General features: G+C 46.4%; 1 protein-coding gene across 2 annotated transcripts in view; it reads right to left on the bottom strand.

The window, feature by feature from the left end:
* HIC2 (HIC ZBTB transcriptional repressor 2) overlaps positions 1 to 15502 on the bottom strand; it is a 32953-nt gene extending 17451 nt beyond the window's left edge. The window contains exon 1 of one of the 2 annotated variants that reach the window (XM_079152135.1): positions 15330 to 15502. The gene's annotated coding sequence lies outside the window, so the exon portion shown is untranslated. The remainder of the gene's footprint in view (positions 1 to 15329) is intronic. The other variant, XM_079152134.1, reaches the window with a different exon arrangement.

Genomic DNA, 15502 nt, shown 5'->3' with positions numbered 1-15502 from the left:
AATGAGATAACTGAGTGCCAAAGGGAGGCACATGTCACAGATGAGTCACAGAGCTGCAGCCATCTAGCCCACGGCTTCAGGAGCCAGACTGACTTTTCAGTTTCAAAATCAACCATGGTAGCTAACCATGGCAAGAATTAAAAACAAAACTTCTATCACCACTACTTCATAAAAGAAAACATTTCAAAATCCAAAAACCAGCAAGAATCACCTCTGCAGTAGAGGAGTCCTCCCAAGAAAGGAAGGCTGACAACCCTTCATCCATATTGCTGTCCAGGACTGGTAAAAGTTCTGAGGCAAATCATTAGAAACTGCTGCCCTGCCCCAGGACACAGTATAGACAGAGATGGCATGAATCTTTTGTTTGGGTGTCAAAATCACTTCTCAGGCCCTAGACTCAGTTTCTGGCATAGAAAGAAAAGAAGGAAGGGAAGGGAATAGAAGAGAAGGAAAGGATGCTCAGGCCCCATTCAGACTTACCAACCAAGGCCTGCATCTTAGCCCCTGGAGATTCAATGTGTAGGAAAAGGGGGATATTTTAAAATGAGACAGGACTGTTCCAGAAAGAAAAAGAACTTCAAAAACCCAACAAAAACGACAGGTTAAACCAAATGTCAGCCAGGCAGTGAGGATACTGAATTCTCATGCACCTTAGAAAACCCTAGGATGGTATCTTTCTTTTTCTTTTTCTTTTTAAGTTGGCAATAAGTCATTATTTTATTTATTTATATGTAGTGCTGAGAATCAAACCCAGTGCCTTTGCACATGCTAGGCAAGCACTCTGCCACTGAGCCACAACCCCAGCCCAGGATGGTATCTTTTAAAGCTGAAAACATGCAAATCTTTTGGCCCCAAAACTTACTTAGATATGCACCAACAGGAATGTGTGCATATTCACCCAACCACAGGCAGTCATGCTCATGGAAACTGTTTACCAGAACGCACTGTCAGAACAACTCCTATACCCACGGGAAAAAGGGTATACTTATAACCTGAAACTATAAAGAACTATGGCCCAGTGAAGAGGATCAAATGTTTAGGTCAAATCATATGAATCTGTCAGTGTAGAAGTCAAAAACAGCTGGTTGAGTTGAGCATGGTGGCACACACCTACAATACCAGCAGCCTAGGAGGCTAAGGCAGGAGGATCGCGAGTTCAAAGCAGCCTCAGAGAAAAAGAGAGGTGCTAAGCAACTCAGTGAGACCCTGTCTCTAAATAAAATACAAAACAGGGCTGGGGATGTGGCTCAGTGGTTGAATGTCCCTGAGTTCAATCATTGGTACCAAAAAACCCCCCAAAAAACAGCTGGTTGCTAATTTCATAGGGTTTGACCTACACTAGACATAAATGAACCTCTCAAACACTGTTGAATAAAGAAGCCAGATCAAAAATAAGTACATGCAGTGTTTCATTTACATTTATTCAAAAGCAGGCAGCATTAACCCAGCAGTACCCATGAGAAGGGGGCATCAAGAGTAACTGAGGGCCAGGCTCAGTGGCAGAGCACTTGCCTAGCATGTGTAAGGCACTGAGTTTTCAGCATCACATATAAATAAAGGTCCACTGACAACTAAACAAATATTTTAAAAAATAAAAAAAATAAATAAAAAAAAAAAAAAGTGGCTGAAAGGGCACATCACAGAATTGGGAGGTTGTTTCTCCCCTGGATGCTGGTTACACCAGCATGTTCAAATGACAAATTCTTGAAACTATGTACACGTTTTCCATAGGATATACTGCACACATGCAGTAAACAGTAACTTTCTAGAGGGGAGACAGATTTACTTGATCCTGTTTAGCACGTAGACCTAGTCCACACTGTGACCTCCCCTGAACCTCCAGTCACAATACAGGAAGTGGAACACTGCAAGTCAGCTGGCAAAGTGGCAAAACAGTAAAGTCCAGAACTCAAAAGGATTAGCCAGGAACCCAAAGGAAACCTAGAAAGCACTTGAAAATATTAGAAGCAGGCTCAGGTCTGCTATCTAAAGATGAAAACAACCTGACAATGTGCTTTTTTAATTTCCTAAGGTCTGACACTTTCAAAGGGGACAGTTGTTAATCAAATCCTAAAAGGAAAGCCCAGGAAAGGAAAGAAAACTTGTTCAAAGAGGACATTGAAGAATACCCAGAAAGGGTCTCAAGAGGGTACCCAAGGTAGTGGGCTAAGTGTATCAAAAAGAGGAAGCCAAGACAAAAATGGGCAAGGCTCTCAGGAATTTAAAGTATAAAGGAGTTGCTGGGGAGAAGGAAACAGCTCACTTGTTCCTGTAAGATAATCCACCCAAGTGACTAGTCCCTCAAAATGGCTCAGGAGGTACAACCAAAGATCAGAAACCAGGTTTTTTTTGTCCAAATGGGGGTGGGAATGGGGAGCTAAGAGATACCTTGGACATGCATCAGTTTCATTTTTATTCATTAGTTTTATTTATGCAGCACTAGTGACTGAACTCAGGGCCTCATACATGCAAGGCAAGTACTCTATCACTGGGTTATACCCTTGGACTTATTTTTGTTTAGTTTTTAGACACTTTTTTTTTCTTGTGATGATGCTAGGTATCAAACCCAGGGCCTTCTGCACACTAAGCAGGTACTCTACAATCAAGCTACAGCCCCAGCCTCAGAATTTTAGAAAGCAATTTTCTGGGGGTGACGCTGGAGATTTAACCCAGGGGTGCTATACTACTGAGAAACATCCCCAGTCCTATGTTTTTGTTTTTGTTTTTGTTTGAGACAGGGTCTTGCTAAATTGTTCAGGGTTTCATTAAGTTGCTCACACTGACTCTGAACTTGGGATCCTCTTGCTTCGGCCTCTCAAGTCACTGGGATTACAGGTGTGTGAAACCACACCCAGCTTCAAAGTCATTTTTTTTTTTTTTTGCAGGGCTATGGATTGAATTCAGGGCCTTGTGCTTGCCTCACAAGCACTCTACCAACTGAGCTATATCCCCAGCCCTTAAAGTAATTTTTAAGGAAAAATTAAGAAACTGCTATGGAAAATATTACAATCTATGATCCTGAGTCAGAAAACCCCCCAGGTGTTATTATAATTTACAGAGATCTCATCTGTCCAGCAGGTAACTTGAATTTTTTTTTTTTTTTGGGGGGGTGACACCTGGGACTGAATCCAGGTTGAACCCATGGGTGCTTAACCACTGAGTCACATCCCCAGCTCTTCTTATTTTGAGACAGGGTCTTGCTAAGTTGCTGAGGCCGGTGTGGAACTTTCGATCCTTCCAGCACCTCACCTGGCTATAGCAGGTAACTAGAGCTCACCCAGAAAATCAGAATTCATTCAGATTTGGAGGAAAATGCTTGCAGTTTCACTGCACTTTAAAATTGTACTTCAGGAATGCTAAAAGCATTAAGGAACAAGGCTCAGAGATTAAAAAAAAAAAAAAAACTATAAAATAAACAGGCACTTGTTTGCCAAGAGGAACACTGCTCAAAGGTGAAAAGCAGACTACTCAAGAAGCAACAAGAATAAAAATGCTGAAATCCCCCAAATGGTCACTGGCTGGTAAAACATGCGATGATGTGTGGAACCCTCAGAACCCTTTAGAAGTTGGGGCAAGAAACAAAGAAACTATGGACACAAACATACCAAGGTCAGTCTCTAAGGGTACTTCTGGCTCAGTGTACACAAAGTGCAAACCCAGCCAAAACAAGCTGTCTGGTGTTTCAGAATCCAGACAGATGGCAGGAAACAAAAAAAGAAAAGCTAGGGAATAATTAATTCACAATTCAAAAGCATGATGACTTCTGGAGGGAGGCAGGATGGCTCAAGGAGAGGTGCCATGTGGGTGTCCAAGGAACTCAGGAAGGCTGCTATTTGGCAATGGGGGACCCAAGGTGTTCTGCTTAGTGAGACACTATTAACTGCATAGTAGGTTTTTCCTATATCCCTATATTCTTTTAAATTATTTATATATATTTATATTTATATATTTGTTGTTGTTGTTGTTGTTAATGGACATTTATTTATATGCAGTGCTGAGACTCAAACCCAGTGCTTCACACATGCCAGACAAGTGCTCCACCACTGAGCCACAACCTCAGTCCCCTATATCCCTATATTCTTTAAGATGTGTGTATATATGAGTACTTTACACCAGTCACTATCTTTGCAAATAACTTCTTAGAACTCAATCTCTAAGTGTACTAAGGAAGCTGAGACTGCTCTGTGAAGAAGCCCTAAAAGAAGGGGAGGTGGGGTTGAGATCTTCCTGATTCAGGTAGGAGCCAAGAAGACAAAGCTGAGGACCCTCCCAGAGTACCTCCCTCTTGCCAACTAAGAGATTACTTGATTCAGAGACCCAGGAAGCACAGCAGTTACCACAGCACTGAGGAACTAGGGAAATGAGAGTTTTGATGAGATGTTTTGATCAGATGAAAGTTTTGGAGGGCTCAGGTCTCACAGGAGATAACCCAGAAAATATCACTCTGTCCTAATAAATACAAAGTAATAGAAGCCAAGCCTTCTATAACCAGAAGAGCAGGTGCACCTCACCTAACAGAGTTGCCCAGGAGAGGAAAACCCTAGGAATCCTCCCAAGGACTGGACAAGGAGTTAGGGCAGAATCAGGGCTATTTTAAGTGAAAATATCAAGTCTAGAACACTTGGCTCAGTGATATAGTGCCTGTCTAGCGTGTGTGAGGTCTTGAGTTCAAAACCCAGCTCCACAAAAATTAAAAAATAAAATTCAACCAAAGTCTAGAACACAACTCCCCTTTGCAGTAACTCCAGCCAAGCCCTCTCACTGAGTTTGATTGGCATTTGAAGCCCATGTTGTCCTTCTTACACATGATCAAGTGGCCCCCTGCTTAAAAGTTTTAAATGGATTCCCGATGCCTAGGATAAAGTCCATGCTCCCACCTGGCATGCAGAGTTGTTCTCAGCAGGGCACTAAATCCACCTTTACCCTTCCACAATCTCACCTATAAGAACCCTACAGGCTATGCCCTCTGATAGGATGACTTTCCCACTCAGTCCCTTCCTATTCCAAGCAGGTCCTACTTTTCTCCTCCCTCCTCACATAACAGCAGCACTAGCTGCCAAGGTGCTTCTGTCTGCATACCTCCTCTCCTGTCCATCCTGATTCCTGATCCCCACTGAACAGCACCCCCAAATTAAGGGACACTGTGTTCCAACCAGCCCCAGCAGCAGCACTGGGCATGCAGCAAGTACTCATAAGTATTTGTTAGGTGAGCAAATGCCAAACAGGAAGAACCAAGGGTGAGAAGAAAGATGAAATAACACATGAAAGATGATAAAGAGGCACAGTGCCCTCCCTTGTCACCACTACAAAACTGTGTTGTTTACACTCTTAAAAATTAGGTGTCCCAAAGAGCTTTTGATTATGTGGTTTCTATATAACTGTGGATTATATGTCACTGTTCTAGTTACTGTACTGGAAAAAAAAAAAAAAAAAAGATAACTTTTTTTAATCACTTGATTTAAGCTGGGCCTTTATCTGCTGGGTACTGAGTCTGCTAAGATCTGTGGTTTTGACTAAAATTTACAAAGAAAGCTGGTCTTACCCAGAATGAAGGAAGGAGTATTTTAATCTTTTCAGATAGCTGTGGCTATTATTTCCTTGATTTTACATTAAAGCTTGATGAGTGATCATTTCTTAAAACTCATATCCATAGGTTTTTTGTTTTGTTTTTGTTTTATTTTGTTTTGTTTTTGGCAATATTAGGAATAGAACCCAGAACTTCCCACATGCTAGGCAAAGCAAGCATGCTATCACTGAGCTACATCCTCAGTTTCATGTTTCTGAGAGACAGTTTATGTTGCTAAGGCTGGCCTCAAGCAATCCTCCTGTCTCAGACTTCTCAGTAGCTGGGATTATAGGCATGCTCAGCATGCTCAGCAAAGATTCTATGACATCAAACACTGGTCATTTGGAAATACTGGCTGACTTGAGTTAATCAGTTTCTTGCAAATGTTATCATATTTCATCCTACAACACCAAGAAATTCCATGAGTCAATATCACTGCTCATCTTATCAGAGAGAAATCTGAGTGCCAAGCTCGCAGTGATAGATAATATTTTCCAAAATTCTCATTTTCCCTTGAAAGCTCAAATTTTTCATTGGTAACAAACAATTTTCCTTCAAGGGCAGGTTCACTTACTTCATCTGAGAAAATGTCTAACAAATTCTCCAGGTGCACATAAGCACTTTTGTCTGTCATTCTTTAAAATACAAATAAAATTCCATGAGAAAAAGCAGTCAGTTTGGTTCCTAGTTCAAACAAACATGAAGTGCTTTTCCTGGATACACTATTGTACTTGAGTCTATGGCAGAAGAGTCCCATGCTTTATTCCCACTTGAGCACAGAATGTTAAAAAGTCATGCTGGGCATGGAGGTACCTGCCTTTACTCCCAGCAACTTGAGAGTATGAGGTAGAAAGATCACAAGTTCGGAGCTTGCCTCAGCAATTTATTAGAACCTCAGTAACTTAGCAAGACCCTGTCTCAAAATAATAAATAAATAGATCTAGTCTCCTGCCCAGATAAAAAAAGTCAAGGATGGAGACTTAATGCTCAGCCACCTATACAGCCTCCTCTGAACAAGTGTATGATTGGCAGTCACAACTGGCTGCAGGTAGAAAACATGACTATGAAGAGGAATGCCAATGAAGTTAAATGTCAAACATGGGCCAAAGGCCAATAACTTCAAAGTATTATGAAAAGGGTCCAAAGACCTATAAACAATTCTTTGAGAATAGATGACATGCACTGTCTCGAATATTTCTAATAACCCACTTTCCAGGCAAGGAAAATGAGGTCTATAAAGGTTAAGGACTGGCACAAAGAAAAAACAAGTTTGACACTGGAGCCCTCTTCCCAAAAAAATACAAAAATCCTGGGCATCAGGCCTCCTACCAAACCTGAAGTGCCACTTCAAATGGCATCCACAAAAACTCTTAAGAGGCAGGGCCAGCAGAAACTATCACAAGAAAGGATCTCCGTCCTAGAAGCCTGCTAACTCACAGACCAGAAAAACTTCGTCTGAGCAATGTTGCTCCTGTGCCTGCTGGTTAGGCAAGCTGTGGACCTGTGGGCCTCGTGCACCTGGAGGCAGAGGGGCTCCATGGGAGACGGTGCTACCAGGAAGCAGGATGTGCATGCTGCTTGCTGGGGGCATGAAGTCAAAGTCCCCTCCTGCCCAAAGCAGCTAAGCCCGCCCTGCTGCCCTTATCAGGATCAACACATCCATGGAATGTGGGACTTTGGAAATAATTCTCTCCCCTTACCCTGCAAGGGAGCTGCCTGAGGCTCACACCTGGTCTTCTGGGGCTCAGGTTCACCTATCACAGTCAAAAGGCAACCCAAGCACACTGCTTGACACCCTGGTAACACTTCAGAAGGCCAAGGCTTAGTCCCTTCCCTCATGACTCAGACCCCTTGGGCCTATCTACCAAGAAGGCCCACTTTGCCTCCCACATCACCAACAGTCTCCCCTTACACCATCATCAGCAGTGCCTGAATACTTTTCATTTGCCCATATTGAAAGAACCCCAAGAAAGAAAGGTGCTCAACTCTGAGTTCCCTGCAACACACAGATTATCTCCACAGGCCTCTTTTAGAGGTGTTCAGCAGAGGCACATTTCCATTGAGCAAATTCCCACATGCCAGAAGGGAAGGAGCCAAGATAAAGGGTAAGGATGGCCCAAAGAACCCCTTCTCTGCTTTAGTCCTTGCGGGGAAGGAGGGCACTGCAAGGGATCACCCTCCAGCTCTACCAGGCATCTCCCAACCCCTCAAAATGAAAACCTTAGCTGTCCTCCAGCCCAAGCACTGCTCAGAGTAAGAAGCCCTCCCAATTGTGTTTAAGGCTTCCACACACACCTTACTGTTAGAATTTCTCTACCCATTTTATGACTCTACTTACTTAACTTCCCTGAATCCCTTGTACAATAGAGATTGAAAAAAGACTGAAGATGATTAGGACAAGTACAGTCCTGTGTTTATAAATTGAGATATAAAAATAACCAACCACAAGCCTAGAGCAGTAGCACACACATGTAATCCCAACAACTTGGGAGACTGAAGCAAGATGATTGCAAGTTCGAGACCGGCCTCTGCAACCTAATGAGATCCTGCCTTAAAAAGATAAAAAGCGGGGCTGGGGTTGTGGCTCAGTGGTAGAGCGCTATGTGTGAGGCACTGGGTTTGATTTCCAGCACCACATAAAAATAAATAAAATAAAGGTCCATCAACAACTAAAAAGAATATTTAAAAATAAAAGATAAAAAGAGGAACTGGGGTTGTGGCTCAGTGGTAGAGTGCTTGCCTAGCATGTGTGAGGCACTGGGTTTGATCCTCAGCACCACATAAAAATAAATAAATAAAATAAAGGTATTGTGTGTCCATCTATGACTAAAAAAATTAAAAATAAATAAAAAGAGCTAAGCACAGTGGCACATACCTGTAATCCCAGCAACTCCGTAGGAGGCTAAGGCAGGAGGATCACAAGTTCAAGGCCAGCCTCCTCAATTCAGTGAGAACCCAACTCAAAATAAAATATGAAAGGGGCAGGGAATGTGGTTCAGTGACTGAGCATCCATGGATTCAATCCCCAGTACCAAAAAAATAATAGTAAAATAAAATGGGAGGGATGTAACTCAGGGGTAAAGTGTCCCTGGGTTCAATCCCCCACACCTCCAAAAACAAAAATAAAAACAAGTTCGACCACCTATAATGTCCTATTCAAAATTATTCCCCATCTTATAATGAAAGCCTTATGTACGTACAATAATTAATAATAATAATAATAATAATAAATAAAACACACACACAAAGTCAGCCTGGTGGCACACACCTGTAACCCCAGTGACTTGGGAGGCTAATGCAGAAGGATTCCAAGTCTAAGGCCATTCTCAGCAACTTTGGAAGACCTTGTCTGAAAAAACTAAAAAGGACTGGGGATATAGCTCAGTAAAGCTACCCTGGGTTTAACCCACAGTACGAAAGGAAGGAAAGAAGGAAAGGAAAAAAGAAAAAAACAAAACAAAAAGCCTCAGCTGGGGCTGAGCACAGGGTAGGAGCCCAAAACAAATGATCACCCGTCTTCTACCACATTTCCTAGCACTGTGTCAGGAACTCTGAAAACTATCTTTCATTTACAAAGTTCCCAGAACGCCTATCAGACAGAAACCTATAATCTGCCTTCCACAAAAAAGAAAGGTCAGTAGGTCCTGGGGAGAGCTGGAGTGAAGAGGAAAAAGGGCCAAGGCAGGAATGCACCCCCAGGAACACTCATTCCCAAGACAGGACTCTCCAGACTCACATGCCAAATCTTACCCAAGATATACAGAGCAAAAAGGGAGTCATGAAGAAAGCCTGTGTTCCCACTACTACCTTGCTCCTCAGCACCCATCCCTCTTGACTGTCCCTACCCTGGCTATCCTCCCTTCTCTAAATGAGGGTACTCCCTACCTAGGACACCAACCGAGAACACACCACACTCAGGAACCTTAGCTGGGCTGGGGATATAGCTCAGTTGGTAGAGTGCTTGAGTTCAAATCCCCAGCACCGCAAAAAAAAAAGAAAGAAAGAAAAGAAAAGTTGTCAAGGAACCTTAGCTGTATAGTCACACAGAGAACTGCCCCAGTGGATACAAACTAACCCCCAGGGAGAGCCTATTGCTCTGTCTCAGCAAGAAAGTTAAGCTGAGGCCTGGGCCTTACCTGAAGCTCTGTCTCTTATACCTGTTTGAAGTCCCTCTTCCACTCTTCCTTCTCTGTTCCTTATTCACACACCTCCACCCATGCAATGCAGTCTAGGAAACCAACCTCAGGGACCAATCTCCTTTCTCCCAGATACATCAAAGTCAAAAGAAAAACCAGAAGTCCTAGGGGTTCCCAGTTATCCAGTCACACCTTAGTTGTGGCCACAAGCTACCCAAGGAAGCCACAAGGTACCCAAACTTCATTATGTCAGGTCCTGCCAAGCTACACAGAGGCCAACAGGAGCATAAGAAAGCAGCCAAACAACTAAGCAAGGCTGACTCTGGAAACCCTGGCTGCACAGTCAGCAGGACACAGTCCTGGGGCCAAGAGAAACAGGTGGCTCCCTACAGAACCTCCTAGGAAAGGCCCCTCAGTGCACATGGACGGGATTCCTCTGTTCCTCATACTCCCCTATAAGAAAACCAGCCCAATTTATTCGTCCATTCAATGGGTAACTGCTAATCCCACTGGCCCTCAGAAAAGTAAAACAGTTCTGAACACCCCAGGTTACAACAGTGGCCTACTCAGCCTTATCACTAGCTTGATTCTATTTATCAACAAAGATATATCACTTGTAGTAGTGGTTCTCAAACCTGGCCAAACACCTGATTAACAGTAGGAAAACCAGGTGCCAGGGCCTACCCAGAGATGTGCTGGGCTCCCAGGGAACCTGATTTATAGCTTGAAGTAAGAGTCAGGGCAAAAGCACAAAGGCTCTGCCAAGCAGCACAGGCAAGAGCACTGCTAGGAGAACATGAGCCTATGTTCATCAACCTGAAAAGCCCCAATATGTTCACAAAGGCACAGATCACTAAGATCCCAGGCCCTACTTTCCCTTCTCATTCACTTTGTGAGCAAGAATTCACCAAGAACTTACCATCTTCCAAGGCAGCAGAATAAGGGAGCTTCAAGGCCACAGGATGAGATTAGGGTTAGGACATTCTACCCATTAAAGGATCCACAAATGGGCTGTTGAAGAGGTCAATAGGGGGATGACCATAGTGTGGGAATGGAAACAGCCCCTGCCCCCTTGCCAGTAAACCCACCCAGAGGTGCTGCTAAGAATGAATCCTGAGGCCCCAGAACGAAATAAATAAGAGACCTCTACACAGCAGCTACACCCATGCCAGAGAAAACAGTCCTTCCATCTCCATAACAGGTTAACTCCCACCATAAGCATTCACCTCACCAAACCTTTTCCTAAATTAACCTGGGAATCCCCATGGGAAAGATGGGGGAGTGACTTGGTAGGACAGCCTGCCTTTCCATACCCCACATACTCCCTCCTCACCTACACCCACTGTGTGCTCAGAGGTAAATCACCCTCAAACAGGGAACAAGCACCTTGTTCCACAAGGAGTGCCAAGGCCCTCTGGCCTAAAGGTAGCTGGCTGACCCATCCCTTGTGGCCTTGGAGGGGATTTTGGAAGTTAGAAGAACTGCCAGTTCCCCTGCTCTAACCCCAAAGCAACATTTCCCCTCCCCTCCAATCACTGACATGAAGAAAAACATGGAAGTTGGTGAGGGGTTTCATCAAGCCTGGCAGCCTTCCCCAAAGGTCCCAGGGAGTTTCTTAGGGTTACTCTCCAAAAATGGTCCATCCACACCCCTATCAGGACCTTCATTTCTTGTGGGACCTAGTACCAGCTCTAGGCCATCCCTTCCAGATCAAGTTCACTGGGGTCCCCACCAGCTTTTCTCGCTTTGCCACTCCTGACTAACACTAGGCTCAAGGAGAGCAGTCCCTCCTCACAGGCCTACTCCAGCCCAGGTCTCTAACTCTTAGGACAAGGCCATTCCTAGCAGGAAGCAGTTCTGGTTGATTAGAGGTGGACTCAAACTGAACAGGTTGTATGGAAGCCCTAATGGGGAACCAGAACCTATTCTGGGAGGGGACTGTTTTCCCTACCCTTCCCTAGCAAGATCCCAGCTCTCTCCAGACATATTACATGAGCCCTCACAGGCTCTGAAGTGAAAGGCATTTAGCCTCCAGCCCCAGAACAAGTTACTCAACCTCCCAGTCTCACTTACTGTGGTAAAAAGGATTCATGATGAATAAGGAGGATTACAGGAAAAAAAAAAAAAAAAAAAACGCACAAGTGCCCCTATCACATGGCCTTAAAAGCCTACCACTAGAAGGCAAGTCTGTGAGCACCACAAGGCAAAGATCAGCACAATTTAGTCTAGCCTTGGGGTCCAAGCACCAAATTTGTAGCAGAAAATGTGGCTGAATGAATAAAAAGCTTGCAAAAGATCCTCACAAGGGCTGGGGTTGTCGTTCAGTGGTAGAGCGCTTGCCTCGAATGCATGAGGCACTGGGTTCAATCCTCAGCACCACATAAATAAAATAAAGGTATTATGTCCATTTGAAAAAAAAAAAAAAGATTCTCACAGTGCCTAAAAGGCAGTAGGTGCCCTTGGGCTGGATTCTTGACACATTTATGGATCTGCATTTTCAGTACTCTCCTGACCATGTCCCAAGCCCATTCTTCATGCTGCCTTTTGAAAACCCAGAGTAATAACTCCCTGGTTAAAATTGCTCATCTCCAAGCCAACAGCTATCCAGCATGACATCCAGGGCTCTGCTCCAGCCCAGGACTGGTTCCTCCCACCATGCCTCCACACCACACAGCACCCTGTGCCAGCCCTTAACATCCAATCTTATAATCGTTTGTCTGTCTGTCTTTCCCAGGATGAACCCTGGAGGACAGTAATAAATGGATGCAACCTCAAGTTGTTTCTATTTTATCTACAGGGCTGCTAAAGTATGGCCCGCTAAATCACTGTTCAATGCTGCACTGAAAGTAAACATACCAGGGAAAATGACAGAGTTAAGCCTGGCACTGCAGAGACTTCCTGACCATGACCAAATCCAGTTCCCCTATCCAAGGAGGTAGGAGGGGAGGAACCTGATTACTCCTTCCAAACAGTGAGAGCTGACTACCAGCAAACAGTCCAGGAAGAAGAGCTCCTACCCTCCTAGTGATCAGGTTCTGAGGGCAGTGGCTCTCAGCACCAGTGGGCAAGAGCAGGTATGGGGTGGGACTGATAGCTGCTCAAGGTCAATAGGCCAAGCAAAAAAGGCAGAGCCACAAGTCCCCTGGGTAAACTGAACTTTATTCCTTTCTCACTCCTCTAACTCTCCAGAATTCTCAGTCAGCCCTTCTCCAGGGTCTAGCTGCTGATTAAAAGGCACTCTCCCCAACCCCCTCCCTACACCACCCCCTCAGATCTAACCCTAACACAGACAATAAGTATTCCCAGGAAGGCAATAGGCCCTGCAGCTCAATAATGCAAAACCCTGTTGCTCTGAGTCCACAACAGCTGACTTCAAGTGGATCGGAGGTTGTGCTTATTAACAAAATGAGAAATCTGATCTATGGAAAAAAAACACTATGTGAGGATTAATCCAGGACTGAAGCTTATGGAGAAGGCTGGGCTGCTGGCCAAGGCCAGGGAGAGAGGACAGGATCATATCTACCTGTCCCCAGAGCAGGTACCACACAGCATGATAAAGTGCATCACCTCTGCCCCACCTGCACCTCCTATGCTTCTTAAAGCAATTGCAGCAATCATTTCAGTTTTGCTTTAATTAAAAGCCAGGCTCCCTCAGGCTGCTTCTTCCTCTATGCAGAGCCAGCAACCAGAGGGAGATTTTTCTTTTCAGGAATCGCTCGTAAAAACTCAGTGACTAATCTACAAGTCCCAACAACTGGCAAGAAAACACTGCAGGGAGAAATTCTGGGCATACAGCAGCAGTCAGTCACACTGCCAGAGAAGCAGAGCAACAGGCACTCCAAAACATCCCAAGACTAGCCTATAGGAAAACAGAAGCCTTAGGAAAGCCTCCCTTGTGGCAGGCAGGCAGGTGGAGAGGCTCCTCCCAGTCTTCTAAGTCTGCCTTGTGGAACCCAGAGATTTTCATAACCACCTCAATCACACAGGACAGAAAGTTCATTTGCAGGCAGGGCTGCTTATTCCTTGGAACAACCCTGCACTAAAGGACTCAGTTCAGCACCCTAATATCAGCCTCCCACTCCCTCCCTGGTGTTAAGAGCCCACTAAACCAGCAGTCTCACCACGCAGCTTTGTCTCTAGAGGCCAGCCTCAGGCTGGCCCATCTGTTTTTTTTCAGACCACTTCAGCAACCCTGCTCCACTGAGCATACATACACTCTTTCCTTGAGCCAGGACTACAAACAGACCACATGGCCTGTGCTCATGAAAAATGTCTGCTTGTAGGCCCAGGGAGTCCAGACACTGGCAGATGGGAATGGAAGTAAGGAAGCAAAGCCAGGAGCCAGGGAGCAATAATGCTGGATCCAGAAAGGTCTTCTGTTTGGGTGATCTAGCACTATCCCTCCATCAGTGGTCCCTGGTGGGTAGTACCAAGTGCAGCCTAGAAGCTCCAGAGGCCCCTCCACTACTTGCCAGTTCTCCCCATCCCCCAGGGGCAAGAGGCACAGCAATCCCCACATCAGTCAACAATCCACACCACAGGATTCCTATGGGCAAGGCTCTGCCCCTCCCCCCTCATATGTCAGAGGGGTGGCCTCCCTGGGTTACCCCCTTCTGCTGGTGGCCGGTAGGGGGCCGGGAACATAGGTTTCCAGATGTGTTTGGCAATTCTTACCAGAAAAGACACTGGGGATAGAGGGGAGAAGAAGACAAGGATAAATAAATAACTTCGACACCGCTCAGTCAGTCAGGTTCAGCACTGGGCTCTAGTCCCCAGTAAGTCCCATGCTGTTCTGGGTGGGGCCGCTGGGAGCATTATCTGGCCTTATTCCCTCCTCTCCGTAAGTCACTGCCCCCCAGGGAGAGACATTTTTCTCCCAAACACACACACCCAGGCCTATGTGAATATGAACCACCTTGGAAGATAAACACAGAGTGACAAGCTGAGGCCCCTTAGCCCCCTCCCTTAGCCAGCCGGTCCCCTCCCTTGCCAGCCGACCCCCTCCCCCCAAGCCCATCTCTCTTCCTGCCAAGCGGCTGCCTACAGAAGAGGTCTGGGGGCAGGGCAGCGAGCCCACCAGTCGCAGAGTCTGACCCTCTGGGAACAGCCCTCCAGACTCGACCTTGTCCCTGTGCGGGTCAGTCTCACTGAGGGGAAAGAGACAAGAGAAAAAGGGCTGCAGACGGTACTGGACAGCAGTTCTGGAAATCGCAAAATCTTTTAGCTTAAGGACGGCCGTAAGGCACAGGGCCGTTTGCATAATGGGAACCCGCGCGCCTGTCAGGCAACGTAGCTCGCCCGACGCTGTTCGGATTAGATTGCTAATGAAAAGGCACAAAGAGTCGGCGCCCGCTCGCCCGTCGACCCCCGCTCCAGGCCTGGCGTGGCCCTGGGGGCTTTGTGCCCGGGGACCCCGCCGCCTGCGCCCCGCCGGGCACTCGGGCCACAAAGCCCAGCCTGGCTGGAGGTCCCGCGTGCGCCCCCACCCAGGCCAAGTTGACGCGCGCGCCCTCCCACGCCCGCAGCTCCACGTCGCACAGGCTCGCGAGCGTCCACGCCCCTATCCCTGTGGGCGCGCCCGGTCCTCGGCCCCCTCCGGCGCCCCCACACTCCCCGCTGCCCCTCACCTCGTGTGCGTCAGCGGCGGCGCTCCGCCCGCCAGCCGGCCGGCCCTGTCTGCGGCCCCTCGTCCTGGGCGCCCGGCCCTCGCCGCCCGCGCCCGCCCCGTCCGCCTGCCGCCGGCCCGGCTCGGCTCCCCGCCCAGCGCGCCCCGAGCGCCGCTCACAGCCGCCCGCTCGGC

This window comes from Sciurus vulgaris (assembly GCF_902686455.1).
Source record: "Sciurus vulgaris genome assembly, chromosome: 8".
NCBI lineage: Eukaryota > Metazoa > Chordata > Mammalia > Rodentia > Sciuridae > Sciurus > Sciurus vulgaris.
The sequence above is the reverse complement of the archived record's forward strand: the minus strand, read 5'-3'. Positions and strand labels throughout refer to the sequence as shown.